This window comes from Belonocnema kinseyi, chromosome 8 (genome assembly GCF_010883055.1).
Source record: "Belonocnema kinseyi isolate 2016_QV_RU_SX_M_011 chromosome 8, B_treatae_v1, whole genome shotgun sequence".
Classification (NCBI taxonomy): domain Eukaryota; kingdom Metazoa; phylum Arthropoda; class Insecta; order Hymenoptera; family Cynipidae; genus Belonocnema; species Belonocnema kinseyi.
In genome coordinates, this window is record NC_046664.1 from 29998366 (window position 1) to 30006946 (window position 8581).

The 8581-nt window shown below is 31.0% G+C and overlaps 1 pseudogene; it reads left to right on the plus strand.

Moving 5' to 3' along the window:
• The window catches only part of LOC117178427, a 40162-nt pseudogene that overhangs the window by 30910 nt on the left and 671 nt on the right, over positions 1-8581 (plus strand).

Genomic DNA, 8581 nt, shown 5'->3' on the forward strand with positions numbered 1-8581 from the left:
AGGGAGCTCTTCTTAATATTTTGACACCAAAATCATGTCGATACACCTTACCGACTGCGAGTAAAGCCACCCACGCTTTAACTTGACAGACTGTACATAAAAGTGTATTCATTTTAGGAAGATTATGCACCTGATTAAAAAGTAATAAGAGCATAAGATTCTCTGTAACGTTTTTCTCATACTGCTTTTTTTATTTTCATTTTTCATCGTGAGGAAGAAGCTTTTTATTGCATTTTCGCGGACCTTGAAAATCGAATTTCGATATTGTAGCTAAAATTTGACAATATTGGTGGTCTCCTGCTACTTCCGGTAGGGCCTGCGTATTATTTTAAGGACGTTGCTCAGTGGGCTTAATCGGGAATTTATTTTGCAAAATCACCTACAGTCTACAATTGAACCGCTGGCGACCAAGAGGGGACACGGCCGGATTCAGCCTGAGAAGTGTTGTCCTGAGTGTCAATTTTAAAAATCTTTCTAATTTCAGTTTTTAAGACTGATACTTGTAGAGAATTTCAAGGCGCATCTTTTTTTCCTGTTGCAAAAATTTATAAGTTTTGTAGTTTTTGAGATAATTGGTAAAAAGTGGATTTTTGGAAAACGAAAAATTCCAATCTTTTTTCACTTCAACTCGCGCTAATTTATCCAATTTTAATCATTCTTCGATTTCTTCAATACAAAGTACGTGCTTAAGTCTTCTGAAACTATCTCAGAAAGAAAAACGAGAATATTGTAATAAACAAAAAAGTTATTAATTTTTTTTTTGAGGCAATGCAAAAATCATGAATTTTAACCTTCAAGCGCCTCGTTTAGCGAACGAATTTTAAGCTACGCAAAGCTTTTGAGCGAGAAAGTTGTTCATTAAGGTTCAAAGAAATTTTCTGGAAAGTTTTAGATCAACTGGATTAATAGTTCAAAAATTATGAATGTTTTAAAATCCAAGCGGTAATCTTGACGCTGCCCGAAAACGTGCCTGACCGGCTACGTACGCGCTGCAGCGAACGACGTGAAGGTCAAGTCAATCTTACCAAAACAAATGCACAACAGTAACTTTTTTTGTCATCTTCTATGAAATTCTACAAATAAAGCATAGAATCAGCGAAGTGATTGCTTCTTATAATAGTTGGAAGAGCATTTTTTTTTTTGAGATTATTGAGGTTTTTGTGATATTTTTGAGAAAATAATTATTAAAAAGAAAAAGATATTAAAATGAAACAAGGTAGAAAAAGAACTAGAAATGAAGATTCATGGATTAAAAATAAGAAAAAATGTTCTAGAAATCAGGTACGATTGGAAACCGTCAATACAATTTTAAAATAAATTTTAATCATAAATTTAATATTTAATGACTTTTTTTATTCTTGATTTTTTAAATAATTCTTTTACTGAACTACATATAATATGTAGATAGTCTAAAGTAATTATTTTACATTTTTAATGACGAAGTTAATAGCATTATTTGTTATTTCTTTAGGGAAACGAATACATTACAAAGTCTAAAACTAAAAAAGACGTTATTGCTAAAGATATTGTAATCCCAGAGAGATCTTTCAAGCCTATTGAATCCTTCTGTGGAGAAAAATGTTACCAAAAGTTTTCAAATGTGCAACAAGAAAAAGTACATACAAATTTTTGGAATCTCGGGAACTATAATGAACAAAATGTGTTTCTCAGAGGATTGTTAAAATGCAAGGATCCTACATAAATCAATGCAGGTGAAAAACTAGGACGGTTAATTCATTGGATATATTTATTTCCTGCTGACGAAGAAAATGTTCCGATTTGTAAGAAATTTTTTGTGCTTTTCTATTTTTGGGCAAAAGAAGAGTTGAATATGTTCAATAAAAGATTTTAAATAAGCAGCCTTTAAAAAATTTTGCAGGTGGAGTACGCGAAAGTTGTCTTAAATTAACAGAAAATTTAAAAAAAATGATTAAAGAGCATTCCGAATCAATTCCACATCAAAGTTCACATTACAAACGAAATTCTACCAACCTAAAATATTTTGATAATCCTTCATTAAATCTTGTAGAACTTTACAAATTATTCGGAAAATATTATGAAGAAAAAACTGGGGCTAAATTGACAAATAAGTCAAACCGTTTATTTTAAGTATTTTAACCGAAATGTTGGCTTCAGTTTCAAATTACCTAGAACTGACGTGTGCAATACTTGCTGCAAAAACGAGAAAAATTGAGAGATAGACGAAGAAGTAATTAATCACAAAAACAATGCTGAATTTTATTTGAAGTTAAAAAATCAAATACTCTCTGAAAATAATAGTCTATGCTGTAAATTTTATTTTGCACAGGATTTACTACTACCAAAAATACCCGTGTCCGCGCAGTTTTATCTACGTTTAGCATGGATTTTTCTATTTAACGTACATGTGCATATTACGAACCAGAGTTACATGTTCCCTATTCTTGAGGGAATTGTAAAGAAGAGTGCTAACTCTGTTTGCAGTTTTATAAAATACGCGGTATTGAAAGAATTTGCTAAAGACAAGTTCGACAGCATAACATTATTTTCAGACTCATGTCCGGGACAAAATAAAAACTACACAGTGTTTCATTTTTTGGTTTTATTGTCCATTTATTTGCAAAGCGGGATTAAATATGTGTTTCCAGTTCGAGGCCATTCCTATTGCCGGTGCGATAGGAATTTTGGCACATATTCGCAAAAGCTGAAAACATTAGAACGAATTGAAACTGAAGCTGAATATGTAGAAATGATTCGCAATGCTCGCTCACCTTCATTCACAATGGTCGAGAAGTGTGAAGATCTTCTGCAGGATTTTGAAAAATGTTTCAAAGGTAAAATGCGAAAGCAAAAAAATTTTTTAATTAGCAAAGCGTTCCTTTTGCATGTTTTTCCTGATGGAAAAGTGGATGTTTTTGACAACTATGAGTTCCAAAATCAAACCACTTTTTTTTAAACCTACGCTTAAACTAGAAAATCTTTCGAAAAGTCCTCCGCCCCGAATTGGATTACAAGTTGCCAAAATAAAGGATGTAAAAAATCTCTTTCAGTATTTAAGCACTAAAGGAAAAGAATTTTTCGAATCATCTTTTTTAAACGAGGCGCTTGAAGGTTAAAATTCATGATTTCTGCATTGCCTCAAAAAAAAAAATTAATAACTTTTTTGTTTATTACAATATTCTCGTTTTTTTTCTTAGATAGTTTCAGAAGACTTAAACACGTACTTTGTATTGGGAAAATCAAGAAATGATGAAAATTGGCTAAATTAGCGCGAGTTGAAGTGAAAAAATATTGGAATTTTTCGTTTTCTAAAAATCCACTTTTTACCAATTATCTCAAAAACTACAAAACCTATAAATTTCTGTGAGAGGAAAATAAGATGCGCCTTGAAATTCTCTACAAGTATCAACCTTTAAAATTAAAATTAGAAAAAATTTTAAAATTGACAATCAGGACAATACTTCTCAGGCTGAAACCGGCCGTATCCCCTTTTGGTCGCCAGCGGTTCAATTCTTAATCGATTTTCATCATTTTTGATAGAAGTGATAAGAAATAATTGCATGAAAGCGTCTATGGATTAGATTTTTCATTTTTATTATTATCTATTTTTTACATGCATAAGAAAAGAGCGAGAGTGAGAGATTTTTTAATTATTATTCTTTATCATTAAATAAGTAACTTAATAATTCTCATCTTCGATGAAATTGAATGTTGGAGTATCTCAAGAATATTAATAATGAATAGGATATCGAATCTAACTGTTATAAACAAACTATATTAATAAAATATCAAAATCGTAGACATTTTTCTTGCAAAGTATATTTTTTAAGTTAAAATTTCTTAATTTTAGCGAGTTTATTTTATAATCAAATTATGTAAACAAAAGTATAGTTTAGGCATTTATTGGCCGAAAGTAATCGTTTTTCTCTCTAATCGTCTTCAAATTACATAAGTAGTGATTCTTAGTGACAAATAATTGTAAGACGATATTATTTGTTTATTTGATAAAGTACTTTTATAAACAAATGCATAGCTGGACAATTTATAGACAGGGAGTAACCGTTTTATAATATAATCGTCTCTAAATTCTATAATTGGTCATTTTTATGGAAGCAAACCTGTCATTCGATATTATTTGTTTATATGATAAACAAATTTTGTAAATAAATGCATAGTTGGACCATTTATGGAGACATAGTAAACTTTTTGCTTCCTAATCCTCTTTAAATTGTATTAGTTGTGATTGTTGTGATGCAGACTTGTCATTCGATATTATTTGTTTATTCTTTAAACAAATTTTATGAACAGCTTTATAGTTTGTCCAATTATAGACAAAAAGTAATAGTTTTTCTTTCTGATTGTCTTCAAATTCTATAAGTAAGGAAGTTTAGTGATGAGGACTGCTCGTTCTATATTATTTGTTTATCTTATAAATAAATGCATAGTTCGGCCACCTATAGACAACTTGGAAGTTACTTCTTCTAATACATCACGAAATATTTTCAGTGATATCATTTGAAGGAAATAATAAAAATAGCTTACTTTCCGTCTACACATGGCAAAACTGTAAATTTGTTTATAAAATAAATAAATAATATCGAATAAAAAATCTTCCTCAATAAACATCACTACTAATATAATTTTAAGGCGATAAGAAGGAAAAAAGTTTAGTTTATGTCTATGATTGGCCAAACTATGAATTTGATAATCAAATTTACTTATAAAATAAAATAATAATAGTGACCGAGAAGTCTTTACCACTACACATTATCAATTATATTATTTGAATTCGATCAAAGCGAAAAATGAATACTTTCTGTCTATAAATGGACAAACTATGCACTTTTTTGTAAAATTTGTTTATAAAATTTGCATTTAAAATAAATAAATAATATCAAATGACAACTATTCATAACGAAACACCACCTCATAGGATTTCTTCGTAAAATCAAAAAATCATATCGAATGACAAGTCTGCATCACTAAAAATAACAACTTATATAATTTAAAGACATATGAAAAAGAACAATTACTTTCTGTTTCTAAATGGTCTAGCTATGATTTTTAAAAATAAAATTTGTTTATAAAATGAACAAATAATATCGAATGACCAATCTTTGTCACTAACAATCAGCACTAATAGAATTTAAAGACAATTAGAAAGAAGAACGGTTACTTTCAGTCTATAAATGGTCAAGCTATGCATTTGTTTATAAAATTTGTTTATTGAATAAACAAATAATACCGATGTAAAATATTTTTATTCACCAAATATCATTATTTATGCAATTTGATGACGATGAGGAAGAAAAATTATTACTTTCTCTTTGTAAATAACCAAGCAATGCATTTGTTCTTTTTTTTAAATAAACAAATAAAATCGAATGATAAATCTATACCACTAAAAATAACGACTAATATAATTCAAAGACGATTAGAAAGAAAAACGGTTACTTTCTGTATACAATTGTTACAATTGCTGATAAAATCAAGCAAATTAAACTTACAAATATACTTTGCAAGCAAAAATTCCACGATGGGATATTTTGTTGATATCATTTGTTTATAACAAATATATTTGATATCCTGTTAATTAGTTACAGTTTTTAGATACTTGAACACACACTTTCATTGAGAATGGGATTAATTAAGTTATTTATTTAAATAAAAAAATAATAATTAAGAAAGTTTTATTGTCGCTCTGTATTTATTTGTATAAAATAATGTTGCCATTTGCAAAATTTACAACCTGTTTTACTTTAGCGATTATACATTTAGATACTTTTTCAAAAAGGCCAAAGCGGTTCACAATGACTGTGTTTGCCCCCAGTTTCACTAAGTTAATTGAAGCTAATTGCTGTTCACCTCTGTGCATCTTGTTAGGCTTAGAATACGTTTAATGAAATTGTAATGTGAATATTTCCAGTTTAACAGAAGACATAGTTTCTATACTTGACTTTCTTTTATAAAAGTCATTTAAATGTATTTTTTCAACAGTTTTCAACACACTTTCTCAGTCAATGAAGTTATTTTGTAGAAATTTGGCAATCAGTTAATTTAATAAAAATTTAACTTACCATGTGAGAATCCTCAATATTATATGAATTGAGTTGCAGCTTAACATTTCTCTTAATAATTAGCCATAAAATACGAATAATATATCAGTTTTAACATATCACCCTCATAACTCGTTTTTTAGGTTCCCAAAACACCCCATAAGTGAAAAAATAGGTTTCGCGAGATTTCAGCACAATTATAATTTTTTGGTGGTTTTTTAAATGCATTTTTTTTACTCAAAATACCACCTTATACTGATGAATAGATGTTTATGTAAATTTTTTTAACAATTTATCATTGTTTTTAGCAATCTTCTCATAGAATAGAGTTACAAAGCCGCGGGCTTTTCAAAAAATTTCCACTTTTTGTCCCGTGTTCAATTAGAGAGAGGTAATAGTTCAATAATGTTAACAAAAATTATTGCCTGAGAAATTTATTAATATTGTTATTGATATTATTTTAGAATAATTTTAGATAATTGCAGTTTAAAAAGAAAAATTCATTTTTGGTTTAATTTTCATTTAAGATCATTTAAATAATTAATTATAGTTAACGAAATACATTGTTGAAACATTTTTTTTCTCGGTTGGACCTAGTTATACGTCATAGCCATGGACTAAGTCAAGTGACTGATGAGATTAGGATCTTATAAGTCAATCCAATACGATGCTTCAAACCTCCTGTGCTGATGTTGTAGGTATACAATTACGAGCGGCCACGAGCGTTGGAGGTGACAACAGTCACCTCTGGATGCTTTTTTAGAGCTAATACCTGCCACTCCACAGGTTTTTAGTCGCTCGCTTCCTGATGGTCAAGAAAGTTTCTTACAATGCGGCAGGTGTTTAATAAAACCGACCTCTGAGCTGCTGCCAATACCCTGCTGACTTCTAAATGTTCAAGATATATAGTGTATCTTGCGTGCACATTGTCTGTAGTCGAAATCACAATAGGATGAATAGATGCAGGATTCACATTCCTCCATATGATTTTTACTTCATGCTTGAACTCACTATACTTGTGGATCTTGGTTGTAAACGTTGACTGCAAATTTCGACTAAGCGGAAAAGCAATGACGATGATGTAGACTCTTCCACCTTTTTTTTCTCGCATCACGATGTCAGGTCGATTGGCCCGACTGTAATGATCCGTTTGGATGGTAACATCCCGATATAAGATGCAATCTTCGCTTTCTAAAACGGGCATTGGAATGTTTCTATAGAAGACCATCAATTCTTTTAAGAGTCTTAGGTTTAGGGCAAGTTGTTGATATATAATGCCCGCTACATCATTATGTCTGTGCGTATATGCTCTCTGAGCCATTACGCGACAGCCATCAATAATGTGCTCGAAGGATTTGTTCGTATCTCCACATAATCGGCACCGGTCAACCACGTCTTGATGTAACACGCGTTTGCGATAATCCCTGGTGCTGACAACCTTGTCCTGTATTGCAATGACGAATCCTTTCGTCTCTGGATGCAGAACCCATGGATGGCTTTCTACCTCCATTGTATTTCTAATTTCTCTATGGTTTCTGCCCTGATATTCAAGGCCCCATCTGAGGTCAAATATAAGGGCGTGTATTCAAGATCCGCTTGACAGATGGTACTATAGAGCGCAACATTTTGTTTGCTGTTAAAATAGTCTCGCCACTGTATAACTTGTGACTCACATAGTTTTTCGATATCTACAACGCCCCTGCCCCCTAAACATCATGGTAGAACTACCCTTTCAATCACTGAATTCCTGTGGTGCATTCGGTGCTTCGTCATTTCTATGCGAACAATTATGATTAACTTTTCAAGGTCGGTGTTGGACCATTTTATGAGCCCGAAGGAGTACGTGAGGACAGGATCGCCCTGATTTTGTTTGCCGAGTTAAGAAAACACTTCATAATCAATTTAAGTCTCGTAGTGAAGCTAGTCGTTAGACTTGTCTTCACTATCGTATGTTGAATACCCTTAGATTCAAGAATACCCAGATATTTATATGATTCGCCTGAAGCCATTGCCTCGATGTCATTTTCGAAATCGTTCTCTAACTCTGCGGTCCCTAATTCCCCTCTGATTAAATGCACTGTTCTACATTTATCTGGTCCAAACTCCATGTGGATATCATTAGAAAACTGCTGTGTGATCAGAAAACTGCTGTTTAAAACTGCTTATTATTATTTATATTCCATTTACTTGAAGCTTTTTCAATTTTCTTTTCATTTGTAAATTTATCTTTGTTGTTGAAAATTCAACTGTTTTATCGACAATACTGTTTTTGGCTTACATTTAAATTTAAATATTTTTTGAAAATTTGTCTTTTTTGGTTTTTTATTTTTTTCTGGATTTACATTTTATATTTCTTCAATTTTGCACATTTGGAATTGAAATATCTTGACTTTCAATATATATATATATGTGTGTGTGTATGTTTGTATGCATGTGTACATATATGTGTATATATATAATTAAAAATTTGTCATAAGGACAACCGCAGGATTTCGCCGGGAGCGGGTGCTAATCTGAAAAATTGCACCCGCTTCCAGCGAAATCGC